General features: G+C 45.0%; 1 protein-coding gene across 4 annotated transcripts in view; it reads left to right on the forward strand.

Annotated features, from left to right (window-relative positions):
- The window catches only part of LOC119178736 (riboflavin transporter 2), a 236,943-nt gene that overhangs the window by 70,661 nt on the left and 148,307 nt on the right, over positions 1 to 17,975 (forward strand). The gene's annotated exons all lie outside the window — the stretch shown is intronic.

Raw genomic sequence — 17,975 nt, forward strand, 5'->3', positions numbered from 1 at the left:
AATTCCGTCCCTTGCGACCTTTACTTCAATAGCGACTTCTGTGCGAGGTTCAATGCGAATTTGCTCGTGGCACCGCACTGCAAGTACATCATTATGTTCAGGGGCACTTGAGTCTATACGTAGCCGGAAAATTTCACCGTTTAGTTGCAGCTCTTTTTTGGAGAAGTCAATGAGAAGCCGGGCTGCTCGACAAAAAGGAAGACCACCGAGTAGCTCGTACGGGCAATCCTTGACCACTAAAAACGTCTCGTGAACTTTGGTGGTGCCAAATTCAAGTTTTATTTCAGCTTCGCCAATGGGGGTGAGCAAGCCTCCGCCAATTCCTCGGATGAATAGGTCTTTTCTCGATTTGAATGAAGCACCTATTTTGTTAGCTAATTCTTCTGAGATGACATTTACGGCCGAGCCGGTGTCAATTACAAGTTTTGTTTCTGTACCGTTGGCTCGTGTGGGGGCTGTGAGAAGCTGACCTTCCGACAATGTGCCGATGGGGCGGCCGGGCTGGCCCCCTAGGCCCGGCCGTTCTCGTTTCGCGAAGGTTTAGGCTGTACATTCTGATTACCCCGCACCTCCACCACTTTGTAGCGAAACGTCGGGGTTGTTCAAAGTTAGGCGCATCAGACGACCAGGGAGACGAATAAGTGTGGGTGAAACTCCGCGGAGGCAATCGATGAGAAATCAACACGATGATTTCGGGGAGCACTCATTGGGGGTTTATTTGGCTAACACAACTTCAATTTACAAAATGCGCTAGGTCACAAAGACAAAACATAGAAAATGGTGGCATACCCCTCGGCCGGCATGGTCTCCGGTGGTGAGATCCGCTGTTGACCCCGACTCCGCTCCGCCCACTTTTTAAGTTCAAACATCCTCTTTTAAACCCTTGGTCGAACAAAGAGTCTTCACAAAAACCAATCACATGTTCGGACTCGCAGCATCTCAACCAATCACAGAAACACTTTCATAAAAGGCACTACATTTGTAAAAACCTCCTTACCAAAATGAAACACGCAAAGGGAAAGGTCCTCCGCACGTGACACTCTCTCCCATACCAGGCCGTGCTGCCTCCTTCGGCCGACTACCGTCGGCGGCCGTTCCCACGCTCGGGCCCCGTAAGTTCTTTCAATAACTGTTGCTTTCTAGAAGCGTCCTTAAGAGCAATGGGTACACCATTGCTTACGAGGTGTACATGCGACAGCGAGGCGCCCCGAAATCCTAACAAGAGCGCGGGGGAATATGGTCGTTTACCGGTCGCCACTAAGTCTCGGTCAGGCTAAGTGGTCGCGTCCCCATGTCATTCTCAATGACACGCGTGCCTGTTAACAATGGCTTAGACTCCGACGGTGGCGCCGGACCTGCCTCTCGCTAGACGCTTTTCCTAGTAAGCTTTCCCCTTCTAATCCCGAACGGGGCGACCTTGACTGCTCGGTTTGTGAGCCGTAAAATGCAGCGTGTAGGCGCCTGTCCCAGGCTGGAAAACACGATTTATCCCACATTCCATTAAAGTCGAAAGCCGAAGCTCTGTAATGGCCAGAGAAACAAACCCAAAGGTAGAAGAGTACAAAGAAAGACTTAAAAAAGAAGCAGGAGTTGGTTTTGCACAAATTTCCTGAGACACAGTCACAGTTTTCACAGTTTTCGCATCCGTCACAGTTTTCGCATCCCATGCTGGACAATTCGGCGCTGGTCTTCTGAAAGCTCAACGGAAGCTTACGAAGAGGAAAAAGAGGGCGACAAGAAAACCCGTGCCTGTCTGGGAGGATAGTTTTTTGTCTACGGTTAGAGGCGCAACGACAGGCTTCACACCTTCCACGTATAATCTCCCAGGGTTCCTTGTGGATTCGCCTAAGACGAAAGTCGCTCTCTTATTTTTCTCCTCAGTCGATTTGTTCATCCTTCTCTGCCCTCTTGCGGATTCTCTATGCACTGACCCCATAATCAGAGGAATTGCGGGGTTTCAGAACCTCGCCTGTTTTTGTACAACCTTCGTGGTGGTCGGCCCACTTTTGACTAGCGATGACGTCACGAGATGACGCAATTATGTGTCGTCACGTTAAGCGACGTTGTTATGACTTTCGGTGTCGCTCGTGCTGACGCAGCCAACGGTCAGTTCTCGCGCTTTATCTAGGGCGTTCCCTAATATGTCGTCTTCTCAGACAATGACGACGGGCAGGAAATGCTTCGTTAGAAGCCACAGGGTGGGTCACCCCACGCCTTCAAATGCCGCAGTGAATCGATAATAAGGTACATGCTAGTGCGTGCGTTTGTGCCTTTTGTGCCCTGAAACCCCAACTAACTTGATTAAATTTATGGGCAGTGGAACCATTGATTTGAAAGCACTGAAGATGGCCGAACGAGGGCTGCATGTACTGATAGCAAGTCCATCAAAATCCTTTCTCAGCTCATTGATGCTACTATAGTTTACGCAGAGCTAGGATTATTGCAAAACATTATCTGATAAAGATGAACCCGAAATTTGGAAAGCGAAGAGACAACGACCAATCTGGTGTAAGCGGGAAAATTACAATTCTACATTTTTCTTCAATTTGTGAAGTGTCCATCGCTATGATAGTCTTTATTGGAGTATGTTGCAGGTGATCATTATTATGGAATTTAATAATCGAAGCGACAATAGTTTTGCATTGTTTGAAAAAGTATCAGCGGACCGTCTTTTTATTGGAGTTTTCGCTGTTACTTAAGGTACTAGGCTGCTGACCCGCAGGTCGCGGGTTCGATTCCCGGCTGCGGCGGCTGCATTTCCGATGGAGGCGGAAATGTTGTAGGCCCGTGTACTCAGATTTGGGTGCACGTTAAAGAACCCCAGGTGGTCGAAATTTCCGGAGCCCTCCACTACGGCGTCTCTCATAATCATGAGGTGGTTTTGGGACGTTAAACCCCACAAATCAATCAATCAGTTTTCGCTATTACTGCTGATACGTAGGTCAATTATTTAAACGTTTATATTTCTGGAAAGCTTTCTGTAAGTAAAATTTGGCACGCATGAAATGCTCCAGAAAGCAAGTTAGGATGCTCAATAAAAACTGTTTCTGAACACCTAGCGCGGGATTGACGCAGCCTAAAGATGACTATACTGCTATTAATTTAAACAGGATAGCAAGTGAAAAGAGCCTAGCTTCCATATAAAAGACCCTGGTTGCCACAGAGCGCGGAAAACCGAAGCATATTCTCAAAGCTTGTCTCTCGATGACTACAGGAGGATGAATATTGTAAGCAGGAGCTCTAGCGTAAGAGATGCACCCGAATTCAAGCACAGGGCGAAAATTGATGCAGTGCGAGCGTCTTGCTTACTCTCTAGTTAGCAAGCACAAAAGTGATATAAAACTGCTTCGAAGCGGATTGGCCAATCTGACAGACAAAAATCTGTTCATTTGACTAGAGTGGTCGTATATCTGTCACACAGGTCCCGTTAATTAGGGAGGCGATCGCCGGGATAATTCCAAGGGCCGAAGTATCGGCCCCCCGAACGGCACCACGAAAACGTGGACAATTTAGAAGTGGTCCATTTTGGCGCGCCAGCGGACGCCGGCTGTGGCCCAAAGAACAAGTCAGAGCCGAGAGTTGATAAACAAAACACAATTATATTCTCAATAATGGCAGATCGAAAACCATACACAAGAATGCACACTCCACAATAGATGAGGACAATATGTCACCAATCACACAACGTACTACACAGTACAATCGGCCACACTCGAAACAACGGACACAGACAACAATACGCACTGCAATGCAGTCGCATGCATTGAACAACCAAGTCACTTAAAGACTAAAGAGATCAAAAACCTATTCAGTCCAAAGTTCTTGGAACAAAAGTCTGGATGATACTCTACCGAAAATCACTCACTCAAAGTCCAGCGTTGTTGTCGTTCCGCTGCCCCTGAAGTTTCTCTTCCAGGAAACCTCGCCGAGGTTTCTCTTCCAGGAAACCTCACGTCTTCAATTGGCCACTCTCCAAGCTTCAAACTTCTTCGCCGGAAACCCGTCGGCTTCACACACGCAGCTGTTGCCACGCGTCTTCGCTCGATAGCGGTAAACACACACACTCTTGCCTGTAGCTCGAGTCGTCACCCATCAGGTGGAAATCATCTTCTTCTCCTGCTTTGTCTCTACGGACAAAACCTTCGCCGACTACATGGCGGAATCCCTACGCGCTCTGGCGCTAACTTCCGTCTTCTCCTGATCTCTCGTCTCGGCTGCTCGATTAAATACCCTCCGCGCGAGATTCCAGAAAGTTCTCATCGTTTCGTCGGCGCGATGCGCAGCGGAGGCTGGGGGAAGGCGCGAGACTGTACGAGGACCGTCCCCGACAGATGACTCAACCCGGCATAACACGCCCCTTTCCGTCTAGAAATTTCCAGTGCTTGCTCGGCCGCCGATGTGGGGTGAGGAGGTTCGTCGGCGAAGCCACGCTTCCGAGGGGAGAGAATCGCGCGCCCGGGGAGCCTTGGATGTTTGTTTTCTCTTTTTTGTTCTTTTATCGTTGACCTCGCGGCGTCACTCTGGCGCTTCGTCGCGAGAATTTGGCGGCGCGCCCTTTTCGAGCGCTCGTTCTGTGACACTGCCCCCCATTTTAAGAATATTATCTCATAATATTCAAAACCACACAAACGAGCGCGAACACTCCCCACACTCTCAGAGACTGTAACATAGACCGTCGCTCATGACACCTCACATTCACAATAGATCACTTAATACAATTGTACATTGTAATTCAATTACACAACACACGAAATATAACCACAGGCACATGAGTACAACACTCCATCACATATTCCAGACGACACAAATATACAAAGTTCTCTCATTACCACAATTGTACAATACTATACATTTCATCACCGTAACAGAAATTTTGATTCACTCGACATACAGTTGTGACACAGGACAACATCCACATTAACTTAACATATAGCACTGTCAAACACATTCCAATCAACTTCGATACCTATCCGGTGCATTTCGAGCGGCGCTTGCGCCCTTTTTTGCGGTGCTCTCTCGATCTCTTCTTATTAATTTTGCTCGTTTTGTTCCGGTGAGCCCCTCCCAACGACGCTATCTGAGGCGGCGTCTCAGCCATCGTTGTCACTTCCGACACTGCTAGCGGGTCATAACGTTCAACGGGTTCTGTCTGTTTATTTACCAGCTTGTTCATGTCACGGTATTGGGCCTGGCTGGCCGACTCCGTCATTTTTACACTGTCGGTCGGTTGGGGTCGTGCCGACGTACGTCTAGCTGCCCAGCACGTGAACTCATTCAACTCGATCATCTTCTCATTCGCTGTCTCTTGCGCCGCGGCTTCACCTTGGGCTCTAGTGAGATCCGTCACGGGATGCTCCTCCACTGTATCTCGCGGTCGCTGGGTTGGCGAGGGCTCTATCTTAGGGTCTTCTCCCAAACATTCCGGATCATTCGGTCCTCGTGCCCCATCGATGTTTCCGATGACAAGGTCGTAAAGGGGGGTCGTCATACATAGAGCGGTAACCTTCCCGCCGAAGTACGGGGTCTCCACCTCAATCTCTGCTTCGGGAAGCATCCGAACCGTACGGTCAATTAGGCAAACTGGTTTCGTTTTGCCTGTTTACTCACTTTCCCGTACCAAATTTCCCCGCACGATAACCGTGGAGCTACCGGTATCTCTTAACACTGTAATCTTCTTGCCCGCAACTTTTCCAGGCAGCGTTCGAATTCCCTTCGTAACACCGGTTGGCTGTTTTGACATTACAGCACCCACAATAGGAATTTTCTCCCCATTTTTCAACTCTACGAATTCATCGGTGACGGCATTATCATCGGATTTCGGTGCTGCTAGCACACAGGATACCTCGGGAGTTTGACTCGCTCCGTTGCGACATGTGTCTGCTTTGTGCCCGGTCTGACCACACTTAAAACATTTTACTAGCGTAGGGCTCGTAAAGTTAGTACGACAGTTGCTGGCGCGATGACCCACTCGGTTACACAGAAAACATCGCGGAACACTCTCCGGTGCACGCTTCTTTTGTTCGGGTGCCGAATTTTTCGAATTTTCGGGACACTCCTTCTTGACCTTGGCCAAATTAGTTCCACCTTGCGCTTCCAAGAATTGATCAGCCAATTCAAGCATTCCTTCAAGTGACTCAGCCTTCCTCTCTTTCAAGTACAGCGACAGGCTTGGGTGGCAACTTGTAAGAAATTGTTCTCTAATTAAGAGCTCTCTAAACTCATCGTACTCCTGCGCTGTCCCGGAAAGTTCAATCCATCTGTCGAAATAATGGCTAAGTCGGGCGGCATACTGCGTAGCCGTCTCACCATCAGCTGGTTTTCCTGTCCGAAATCTGTCCCGGAATCCTTCCACAGTAAATCTAAATCGCTTCAGCAAAGCAGCTTTCACCTTGGCATAGTTGACTGCATCGGTCGGCGTCAGCCTACCGTACACACTGAGCGCTTCACCACTCAAGCAAGTACTCAAAGCAGTTGCCCATTGATGTTCCGGCCAATTCTGGCTCCTTGCAATCGTCTCAAATCGGTGAAGGTACGTGTCAAGGTCGTCCTTCCTTTCATCAAACGCTAGGAGCAGCTTGCTTGGGTTCAAGCGGAAGCCATGGTCTTCCCGTTCGCTGCTTTCCACTCTAGCTTGGACCGGAGTTTCACTTCGCTGTTGCAAACGGAGCCTTTCGAGTTCCATCTCGTGCTGCCGCTGCCGTTCCCTTTCAGCCATCTCTGCTTCTCTTTCTTCTCTCGCCCTTTCGGCTGCCAACTTCTCTCTCTCCAGCTCCAACTTCAATTGCTGCTTCCTTTCTTCCTTCAGCTGTCGCTCCTTTGCCTCTCTTTCTTTTCTCGCCCTTTCAGCTGCCAACCTCTCTCGTTCCAACTTAGCTGCTTTTTCCGCTTTGGCTCTTTCGAACGCCAGTCTTTCTTTTTCCAGCTCAGCTGCCTTTTCTTCTTTGGCCCTCTCTTTTTCTTCTTTTTTCTTCTGGGTGACCCACTTCCGTAGTTCGGCACCAGAAAGACCCATCTTCTCACCAAGAGCGACTAACTTTTCGAGATCCATTGTGTCTCGCAACTCGCAAACAAAACCTTGCCGCGTGCAAAAAGTATCTGCCTAAATCAGTCTATCGGAACACTCCCCTGCACTCGTTAACGAGAACACTGAACAACACACAAAATCGTTCCGATAGCACTATCAACAACTCGAGGCTCTTTCTCACTACTTTGGACACACTGTGCACCAAAAGGTCCTGTCATGGACGCAAGATTAATTGTCACACAGGTCCCGTTAATTAGGGAGGCGATCGCCGGGCTAATTCCAAGGGCCGAAGTATCGGCCTCCCGAACCGCACCACGAAAGCGTGGATAATTTAGAAGTGGTCCTTTTTTGGTGCGCCAGCGGACGCCGGCTGTGGCCCTAAGAACAAGTCAGAGCCGAGAGTTGATAAACAAAACACAATTATATTCTCAATAATGACAGATCGAAAACCATACACAAGAATGCACACTCCACAATAGATGAGGACAATATGTCACCAATCACACAACGTACTACACAGTACAATCGGCCACACTCGAAACAACGGACACAGACAACAATACGCACTGCAATGCAGTCGCATGCATTGAACAACCAAGACACTTAAAGACTAAAAAGATCGAAAACCTATTCAGTCCAAAGTTCTTGGAACAAAAGTCTGGATGATACTCTACCGAAAATCACTCACTCAAAGTCCAGCGTTGTTGTCGTTCCGCTGCCCCTGAAGTTTCTCTTCCAGGAAACCTCGCCGACGTTTCTCTTCCAGGAAACCTCGCGTCTTCAATTGGCCACTCTCCAAGCTTCAAACTTCTTTGCCAGAAACCCGTCGGCTTCACACACGCAGCTGTTGCCACGCGTCTTCGCTCGATAGCGGTGAACACACACACTCTTGCCTGTAGCTCGAGTCGTCACCCATCAGGTGGAAAGCATCTTCTTCTCCTGCTTTGTCTCTACGGACAAAACCTTCGCCGACTACACGGCGGAATCCCTACGCGATCTGGCGCTAACTTCCGTCTCCTCCTGATCTCTCGTCTTGGCTGCTCGATTAAATACCTTCCGCGCGAGATTCCAGAAAGTTTTCATCGTTTCGTCGGCGCGATGCGCAGCGGAGGCTGGGGGAAGGCACGAGACTGTACGAGGGCCGTCCCCGAGTCTCGTGCCTTCCCCGACAGATGACTCAACCCAGCATAACACGCCCCTTTCCATCTAGAAATTTCCAGTGCTTGCTCGGCCGCCGATTTGGGGTGAGGAGGTTCGTCGGCGAAGGCTCGCTTCCGAGGGGAGAGAGTCGCGCGCCTGGGGGAGCTTTGGATGTTTGTTTTCTCTTTTTTGTTCTTTTATCGTTGACCTCGCGGCGTGGCGTCAATGGCGCTTTGTCGCGAGAATTTGGCGGCGCGCCCTTTTCGAGCACTCGTTCTGTGACAATATCTCTGCTAATGGCCGGCCTGGAGACAATACGAAGAGGTTCCACAATTCTTCTTTTAACTTGTCACAAAAATCTGTTTTTCCGTGGAGGTATTCGATGACCACTGTAAGCCTTGAAAAGCAGGGATAAAACCTTTCTTCAGCCCGGACTGTAATGTACGTGTTACTTTTTTTATGCTCCTGTCTTTACTCGTTTCGCTTTCCCGTGGTTCTATAATTTTGTGGTTTTCCTCTCGCGGATATTCGCTCTCCTTGTGGTACATATTCAGGGTAGAAGAACGAGTGAATGCCGGCAGGTTCTTCGCACCTAAATGATGCATATTAGCAAGAAGTAATTGATGCGAGAGGCAGAAGTACAGCGACAATAACGTTATTACATTACAAGCGAAATTACAAGAATGGCCATGAAAAACACGCAAATGTTGTGAGGCCATTTTTCACCACAGGAAAAAGACGGCAGATCTGTCTGTATTTGTGCATACTGTAATGAGCTGATGTGTAGAATATTGTACAAAAGTAATACGACTCGAATAGCAGGGCCGAATGAACTTACTGTAAGCTCACTGGCCACAAAGGTGTATTCTTCAAACACACTAAATGCACCAAAGAGGTAATCAATGAGAAATCTTGTTGCACAAGTGCAGACCCCGTAATCTACGCTAATTTGATGGAACATAATAACCGAAAGAAGTATTAAATCAAAATACAGAGATGCAAGTAGCAGTTCAACGAGAAGTCGCTTATCAATAGCGGCAGTGAAAACCTAGCTATTTATAAACAATAAAGAATACAACAACAACAATGATCCGAATCAAGTGCTAATTTAGGTGAGAAATGCCAGAATGTATCCCCGAACTACACAAACAGGGCCCGTAAAGCGCATGTCCTAACTTTTAGCAGTAAAAAAATTTGCACAGCTTGAAAGAAGGTCCACAGCTAAGCGAGCCCAGATATGGCCATCTCGATAGCACTCCTTGCGGATGACGTCACGTGAATATCTTCTAATGAATGGCGCATAGAATCTACGACAAATTACAAAGGGCACCGATAAGTGGCCTCAAAAAGCTAACCAGGGCGCTTCGCAGGGCGATTTATCGCGGTGCCTACACACACGGACACTAAAAAAATTCCACAACTGCTTGAGACTATTATTATAAACCACGCAACTTATTAATGTATAGTAAGATTGCTTAAAGTTCCCAAAGAAAAATAAAAAAAGACTAGAATGTGTTGGCATCTATTTTTATTCATACAAAAGCAGCCTCTACAACATAGATGTCCTATTTTGGTTGCTGTAGCGCTTGTTTGTAAACATCTTGAGTAACTACAAACGGCGAAAAATAGAAAAAAGGAGACTTTTCTTACATCCATAAATACCCTATAGAAAACCGCGTGAAGAGGTGAAACTAGATAACACTGTACGATGACAGAAAGTGAGCAATTGATAGTTAACCAGGGATGAGCAACATGTTAAAATATTCTGATTCTGCATGAGGTGCCGGGTTTAATTAGAAAGTAGAAGGTCAACAGATATGGGAAAATATATGCTACAAGGTTCAACAAGCACGTCGAGGCAGTAAAGGCAAATTATCATCACAACACTGAGAAAAAACACCGAACTCCTCCTAGTAAAAATCGCCTTTCACTATCATGCCCTGAATTTTTCGGATAGAAAAGAGCATCCAGGCCCTCGTCATATGCATATATACCTCTGCCAGCAACGTCGTTAGCGAGGTTATCTTATGCACAAGTAGGTTGCAGAGCAGGAAAGGTACGTGAGACACATGTGTATTTTAAAATTCTTACGTGGTACAAACAGCTAAAGCTACTTAGCCTATATGATGTAGCTCTATCAAGCGTCTAATGATTATGTGCGTTCAGTTTAGCGAACACAGGTCCACTACAATGAAAATAGTTTTGTTCATGTGCGTTCAAACATCAAGAAAAAGGGTGACATACAACTATGTTTCAACCGCTAAATAATTTATTCAGCATAAATGAATCAGTTATACACTACTGAAACACGTCATCAGATCAATTCGTGATACAACGCAACACATTTATTTGGTTAATTTATCATATTTAGCTACTCGAACAAGGAGTACAAGGCAACAAAATTGCTTACCTTCAGATATGACAGTAGCCTGTCGTTTATACCGAATCCATAAATCCAAATAAAAGTAATCGCACATCAGAGTATCGTCTATAACTCTCTATTATAGAAGAAACGCAGTTGCCTCGCCGTGGTAGTCTAGTGGCTAAGGTATAGCTGCTGACCCGCATGTCACGGGATCAAATCCCGGCTGCGGCGGCTGCATTTTCGATGGAGGCGGAAACGCTGCAGGCCTTTGCGCTCATATTTGGGTGCACGTTAAAGAAACCCAGGTGGTCAAAATTTCTGGAGCCCTCCACTACGACGTCTCTCATAGTCATAAGGTGGTTTGGGACGTTCAACCCTGAATATCAATCAATTTAGAAGAAACGAAGTACTGAGAGCACATCCACTGGCATGGCGAACCGTACATCTTTCTGTTGGGAATCTAACGGCACTAGGCCTAACCGACAGTCAGCGGAACAGTCACTCTACAGAAACTTACTTGCATTCAATCGGGCCCATAAGTTGCACATGAAGTGAAGTCTTTTTCGCAGCTGCGTATGTATTTTCAAGAATCACGACACAAACATAAAGTACCCGGCTGTGGCGGCTGCATTTCCGATGGAGGCGGAAATGTTGTAGGCCCGTGTACTCAGATTTGGGTGCACGTTAAAGAACCCCAGGTGGTCAAAATTTCTGGAGCCCTCCACTACGGCGTCTCTCATAATCAAATAGCGGTTTTGGGACGTTAAACCCCACAAATCAATCAATTAAAACATAAAGTAACACAAAACAGAATATAACCGCACATGCTGAACCAGCGAGCTTATCTGACAATGACACTGCACAAGCCGGAGAAGAAGCACGAATAGATACAAGATCAACGCTAAAGAGTTCGGGAGGAATTAAGTTAGACAGTTATCTAAGACAGTAAATTACGTGAAGTTTCGGCAGCTCTCGAGATTGGTGAAGCAATGTCAACACCTCATGCCTTCATAATTTCGCGCATTGCTTTTTCTATCGCTGTGAACGATGGTGTGCGCAGGCCTGACTTCCAATGCAGTTTCATGGCGGTTCATATACATGTCCGTGCAAGTCCATGCTTGCATTGACCAAATGACGTCGATCTGCTGCTTGGCGAAACAAAAAAAAACATTCAGTAAGAATAAATTTAGGACTTGAAATACTGCTATAATGCAGATTTTTTTAAAGTCTGCATCATTTTAATTCATATGGTGATTTTGGGACGTTCAACCCCACATATCAATCAATCAAATATCCGAATCAGTCGTTATCTCGTTTGGAGCCTCTAAGCTGGGCTACAGGCACAGAGATGTTTACTGCGCCATAGAATAATTTATCAGTTAGACAAAGAATACTGAGCTAAATTCTTCGTCCTTTTAAACATTTAGCTACTAATCTTCCGTAATTTTGTTGCATTCCCTATTCCTAGCTTATACGAGAAGTATTGCAAAAAAACACGAAGAAGCAAAAGTTATTATATTATGGTGTTATTATTATTAGTGGGGATAAATAGTTATTATGTTAGTGGTGATTATATTGTTTTTTTCACTCTCTGAATTTTGGTTTTTTTAATATATGGTCTTCCTTCTACATCTTTTTCTTTTTTTTGCTTTTTCCCTAAGCAATTGTGCAGTTATCGTTCATAGGATAATTATGTGTGTTCTTCGCCGATCCCCCAGAGTGGGTATGTGCCATGAATTCAACGCTACAAACAAATAAACACAGGTGCACTAGAGTAGGCAGGCTTCGAGGCCAGTTTTTGTTTGTTTGTTTGTTTCCTTGAAAAAGTGGGTCATAACCACTCCGGGGGATTGACCAAGAAAGCGTAGCGTGCTTTTTTTCATGATCAATACAACTGTGTTTATGAATGAATTTGTTATAAAATACAAATTCAAGAAAAACCACACTGAGATAGATAAATTTAGATTACCACATAGCTCCGTTTACTTCAACGAACCATTCAGGATCTATGTGTTAAAGCACTTTTTGATGTGACACAACAATTATAGTTAGAGTGGGATAAGTTTGCAAGCCGGAATAAAATCCCAAAACGGTAATAAAAGCGTCCCTGTGGCAATCTTCCAAAACTGAGGTACTAAATTTCAGCACAGATTACTCCGACAACCTAACACTTATCTTCAAAAATGGAATCACAAGAAGCCTTTTTCTAAGGAATGAGTACCGGCGATAAGATAAAAAATAATATTCAATTGTTCCTATTTCTCTGCAGAATGAACATAGGGTTTGTATCACCTAACCAGCTCTTTGTAGATATAGATTGAAAGGGGGACACGGCATCGAAATCTAGTAATCAGTACTTTGATCTTTCTGGACTGACGCCACTGAAGTCGCCATGGAAACTTTAGGTGGTTATATCAATTCTAGGTAGTTATTGTTTTTATCAAATCAGTGCAAATGACTGATCTTGTATATCTTGGCACGGTTATATATTTTACTACTGGCAGTACGGATATTATTGGGCCGTCAAGCAATGCTCGTGCTAAAGAATCGACCAGTTCATTCAATTTTAAGCCGCATTTACCTGGAACCCACAGTAACCTCAGGTATTTTAACTGCGGGGGTACTAGTAATTTTCGAATTCTCTTTAGTGTTCCAGACTTTCCAGAAGCTGTAAGCGCTGCACGCACTAAAAAGTAATCTCTCATGATGACTGAACTGTTTTCGTTTGAGGGATGTTTTCGAATAGCTAAAGTACTTATTATTCTTCGTCCTCCTCTCTTGTGCACAGTATCTACCAAGATAAATGCATACCAACTCGTTCAAGCTTCCATTTTTATACAAAAAAATGTTTCTCAAGCGGTGGAACATGCTTTTGAAAGCACCCATAAAAACGTTGATTATTCGATTAGAACGTCGCACCGAAACGATTAATCGAATGATGACTGGTCAGTCTAAAAATTATTCGATTAAATTTTTATCGAGCATAATAATGTTGGTCGATACTACTGGTCGAAATAAGTTCGACCAGTAGTATCGTCACACTGCACTACCTTGTGGCTCCTATGGGACGCTGTTTCCGCGCATTTGCGGTGAAATCGGGATCAGGAGTCACCACATGTGAGTCAAAGTTTTCTAGTTAACCAGACTGGTGCTGACGGCCGCTTTAAGTTGTGCACTCAAACCTATATTAGTCCTATATTAAAAACTCTTAGGGCTTTTAATACACTCAAACCCATTTATGCTTTCAAACTTATATTAATAAATATGAACTCAAATATAATTATGCACTCAAATTATATTAGTAAGGGTGGACATGCCGCAGGCATGACCTCCTCTTACTGCGCATGTGCGTCCCCTTCCCTGCTCTCTCTTCTACTCTTCCCTTCTCTCGGCTCGAAACGCCGACTTAGTCGGCGTCTGCTAGCGACTTACTTGATAGAAAAAAAAAACTACTCGCGCTCCACAACCATTCACTGCCCAGAATATATAGGCACAGGATCCTGACCTCCACGGCAGTGCCCGTGGAAAATTTCTTCTGTGTGCTGTTCAACAACAAAAATTTGCAGCGCGCCCGTTAACTAAAAGCAGACTGCAGGTCTGTGTCCAATCGGAGCATTCGTTTAGCAGCGATTGGCATGTTCTAGTATAAAACACTGCTCCATCACTGCGTGCTTTGCGCTTCACCAGCTTTATCTCCTGCGCAATGCCCCGATGGATGCCAGCGTCAACTCTGCTGTCAGCGTAAGCGTTAGCGCCAGCTGCTTTGCATCTAAACATGACTTTCTTCATTGGGAATTTGTGTAATTTTTTGCAAAGTAGGGCACCGCAGAAATCCTTTGAATTTCGCTAGATTTCGAAATAACTGAGCTTGAATTAGTGAGGTTTTATTATAAAGCCACATTCCCTCTTGAAGTTTTCTTTTCGCCCCGTTTCACTGTCAGTAATGTTCAGCGCAACCACCCTTGCAGCGTTCGAGTAGCTTCGGGACTGCAGTAGTTCATTTTGTGGAGATTACGCTCACTTCGCCAACATTACAGATTACTGTAGAGCCTACGTCACCACGAGCGATAACGCTAGAATATTCAAAAGCACGCGTATAAATGCCGACGCGCTTCACCACTCGTCAGTTGAGTGACGGCCCCGACGCTCTGTTCACCGGTATCAGTGTCTCTGTATTGGAGTAATCTTTCTTTAATTTTATGTGCGTAGTCACAAGTTTGGCTGAGTAATCAATTAATTCGGAACATCCAGTCTGCATCTTCGGCCACGTCACCACCGCAGGAATATATATATATATATATATATATATATATATATATATATATATATATATATATATATATATATGAGATATAACAGACAGTAAAGCCAAGGAATGTACAGGGGAAGTTATTAAAACCATTGGAATGTACATAAGAAGAAAAGTGGATGAAAAAATTACCAACTGTGAGCAGTTGGTAATTTTCCTGCTCACAGTTGGTAATTTTTTCATCCACTTTTCTTCTTATGTACATTCCATTGGTTTTAATAACTTCCCCTGTACATTCCTTGGCTTTACTGTCTGTTATATCTCATTAATATTGTGTTAAAACACGGGAAAACGAGCCCTTAGGTATACACTTCTTTCCCTTATATATATATATATATATATATATATATATATATATATAAAGGAAAGAAGTGTATACTTAAGGGCGCGTTTTTCCGTGTTTTGACACAATATAATGCGATCTAACAGACAATAATATATAGGGAAATTTATTAGATCAATTCAATTGTAAGTGTGAAAAACGAAAAGTGCGTGAAAAGATTATTTGCCGTGAGCAGGCACCGAACCAGCGACCTTCGAAGAACGTGTTCGATGCTCTAACACTGAGCTACCACGGCGGCTATCCCCCCAGCCAGCCACTATTTTGGGTTTATATGTGAATTTAAACATGGGAGTGTAAGTCACTGCCACCTGTAGCCATGGAAGCGAGTGTGGCACGCTCGTAATGAGCCTGTTTGGCGTCACGTAGCACGTGAACTTATTACGAGCTGGCAGCTGATGACCAATCGTCCCTCGTATACAACCTAAGTGCACCAAGCCTGCCAGTACGAGACCCTTCCTAATGAATAAGGGAAAGGTATATATATATATATATATATATTTATATATATATATATATATATATATATATATATATATATATATATATATATATATATATGTGTGTGTGTGTGTGTGTGTGTGTGTGTGTGTGTGTGTGTGTGTGTGTGTGTGTGTGTGTGTGTGTGTGTGTGTGTGTGTGTGTGTGTGTGTGTGTGTGTGTGTGTGTGTGTGTTCAAGTGAAGTAGATGGATGAACGAGAAAGGATGTTTTAATGTCTGTGATGCGATTGATGCGTACGTTTCAAATAAGGACTTCACGTGGGGTCTTCTCCATTGTTCATGTTCACTGGTAACAGACAATTACGAAGGCATGCAAAGGACTGGTTATGTTGATAGCATAAAGCGATATAACAGTGCATATTGGAAAAGCGACAAAGCAAAGGCAATCAAACATAAAGTACAGATAGTATGTAGCGCAGTTGAAATATACCCACACCCTGAGACAATAAAATAAATAATTTATACAATGTTGAATCCATATTTGTGGGCAACAAACTGTAACCCTGTAAAGTATCAGTATCTACGCCACAATATGGAAGCAAGTGTACATGCGCTATATTTTCACTTTAATGGCTGGGCTGATGTCACAAGATATTCCATCACAGCAGCAAACATACCGGAATGCAGATTACGATGATTGATTTGTCTCTTTTACTGGCAAAAATGACGATCTACCCGGATTCTTGTTCATGCCAGTTGCTATGGCATTAAATTAATGAAACAGTAATGATTCGCGAACTTTCATTTGGTAGTGCAATTTCAAACCGGATTCGAGTATTGTGGCGATTAGTTTGTCAAAAGGGCAGCTTGCGGGTAGCGACGCGCTTGGGCAGGGAAAAGTTAGGTAGGCCAAAGACATGCAACCTATGATTAATAAAGCAAAATCAGAGAAATGTTTTCTTTTGGGCATTGAATTGAAGGTCAGCATTCCAGCAAGTAAGTTACATTGCTCATGTCGCAGTCGAAATTGTCTTTTGTTCTTAAAGTTTGACGCAGCGCTCTCAACAATTTGCGAAGTCGCCATGAGAGGACACACCTTGCAACGTGTCGTGTTATGCGGATGACATCGTACATGGGCAGGTGTTGTTATGTTAGATGACGTAAGTATGTCACGTAGGTTTTTCTATCATCGATAAACTGCGCGTGGAGGCTCTGAAAAGTGGCCTTTGAGATGAATTCTCAACATGAGTATGTTATAGTGATTTTGAAGAATGACGTTAACGGTTGGAATCGACACTGAATGTGTCAAAACAAAATCGGTATGATTTCTTTACAGTGTTTTTTTTTTCAACCTGTTTTAGAAGCGCCCAGCGATCTATCGCATCGGCAAACATGATTGCGTCCTTCGCTACAGACGAGTTTGCACAGCTGGTTTTTTATTAAAATCTAGATGGCAGCACAACACCATGAACGTCTGCCTATCATGGCCGTCTTCCTGTCGTGGCATTCTGCAGAAGTGCTCAACATGCACTTAGCGTCGTCTGCTAAGCGTCTCCGTAGCGTCTGCCCGCACGTGAGTAAAAACCAAGCAGGCGCTATGGAAACGCCGATCAGACGACGTGACGCGGATGTTCAGCCCTCATGCAGAAGCATAGAGTTTCCTATAGACAACTTCCACCGGACTTACGTACGTCACGGAAATTCATTGGCGCTGTCTTGGTAGGCAAAAGACGCTCTGCTTATCGCAGTTTCTACTGGGTTTTCAATGGTGCATGTGGTGTTATCAGTCAAGCAACCAGAAAAAAAAACGGTATGCCGACGAACTGCCGACGAACTACGTCGTGGTTGGATTTGAGTCGCGGCTCACAACTTAGTTTTGTTTGTTGGCGCACATCGCAGCCCTCAGCGCATGTGGCTTTCACAACGCTTATGGCGTCTCACAACGTCGTTTTGTTTGCGCACATCGCAGCCCTCAGTGCTTATGGCGAAAGTTACGTGCGGCCATCGCTATAATTTTACCCATAGAGTTGACATCGGCCCACCTGTGTTTACAAACATAGAATGGGTCTACACGCACCACACATTGACCAGAGGGAGCTGCGTTTCTCACAATGCCACGTCTCAAAGTTTTTAAAATTCGCTGTTAGGTGCACGCAAGAAGGAATCAAAAATTGCTGGAGTGGAAATCACTGCCTAGGATTGAAGCCGTGCCTCTGGCAAGATGGCGGCTGTTGTGGCCATCTTACTAGGGGCAGGGTAAAGTATCACCATTAAGCGATTAAGAACAGAGCGTATCCCTCACACGCCCAGCGGGTGTAATGTGAACACTTGTTCGGGTCACACAGTGCTCCAAGT

This window comes from Rhipicephalus microplus, chromosome 1, assembly GCF_043290135.1.
Source record: "Rhipicephalus microplus isolate Deutch F79 chromosome 1, USDA_Rmic, whole genome shotgun sequence".
NCBI lineage: Eukaryota > Metazoa > Arthropoda > Arachnida > Ixodida > Ixodidae > Rhipicephalus > Rhipicephalus microplus.